Genomic DNA, 1,178 nt, shown 5'->3' with positions numbered 1-1,178 from the left:
CCCGAGAGCTAAGGCAAATGGGGCGGGTAGGCTTTCGAGCTCCCGGATGAGGGGAATCGGCTGCCCGATTCCTTTAGCTTGTGTTTCCCCACATGGCGAGCTTAACGAAACAGAAAACAAAATACCACAAATAACAAAACACATAACAAAACAAAGGAGTCTCCTTTCACATAGAAATTAAGCAATAATAAACGTGCTCTACGATAGTGGCTGGCGGAGCGGAGTCATCGACGGGATTCGTAACGACACGAGGTCGAAAACAAATCTGCTTCCAATGAGTTTCAAAAGCTTCTCTGAAATTTTGCATGCTAATGGAAGGGTCTTAGGAGGAGACTCGGGAATGGCAAAACTGCATTTTTTATACGTTTTGTTGCGCTCTTCCTGTGAGAAGACGCACATTGAAGGAATCGGTCAGACGTTTCTCCTCACACGAGATCCTAAAGGCCCACTTGCCGCTTTTGGCAAACCATCGCAGGGAAAATTCGCGTATGAACGGCAAGCCGGCCAAAGATCTATACACTTGCAAGGGTTAAAGATGGAAAAAACGAATTCTTCTAGGCAAGTGTGATAAGTGACATTTTCATCAGGAAAGACTGTTGAGGACGAAGCCTTTCCACTGCCAGCAGGCATCGGGAAAACTTCATGAAACATAACTTCTCCATGTCGCCCCCATCCGCCCCAAAGTGACACCGTAGACTCTTTAATGCGGGACAGCTCAATAGGTGCATGCTCGTCTCTTCGCACTGTCCACGTTGGCTTGGTTTCATGAGGTCCGGCCTGAATCGATGGCTAAATGTGCGGTGCCTAGTGGGTCCATGTTTGCTGTGGCGCTGGAATCCGCACGTGGGGCACGAGAAGGCAGAAAGAGCCAAGTCATCAGGAGCATCCTCCTGGAGCCGCCGGCGTTTTACCGTTACAGGAACCCCGCGGCCCTCATGATAGCGGCGGCAGTGCGGTCGAACGGATTCAAGAGAAGCGAACCATTTCAAACACGCCAAGCACTGTATTTCTCTACGCCGCTCGTGGGGTAGATGGGGGGCGGCCCCCTCGTTCTTTCGCTGGTCGTCGGTCGGAAAGGAAGCCTCTGTTCCCGTACGCTTTTTAAGATGGGGCAATTCTGCTTCATCTTTTCCCTGTTTTACGGCAGTGGCGTGCACGGTAGGGGGGTCCTCTCTCTC

The sequence above is a fragment of the Trypanosoma grayi genome (assembly GCF_000691245.1).
Source record: "Trypanosoma grayi strain ANR4 Tgr_663_V1, whole genome shotgun sequence".
NCBI lineage: Eukaryota > Euglenozoa > Kinetoplastea > Trypanosomatida > Trypanosomatidae > Trypanosoma > Trypanosoma grayi.
Note: the sequence above shows the minus strand (reverse complement) of the source record.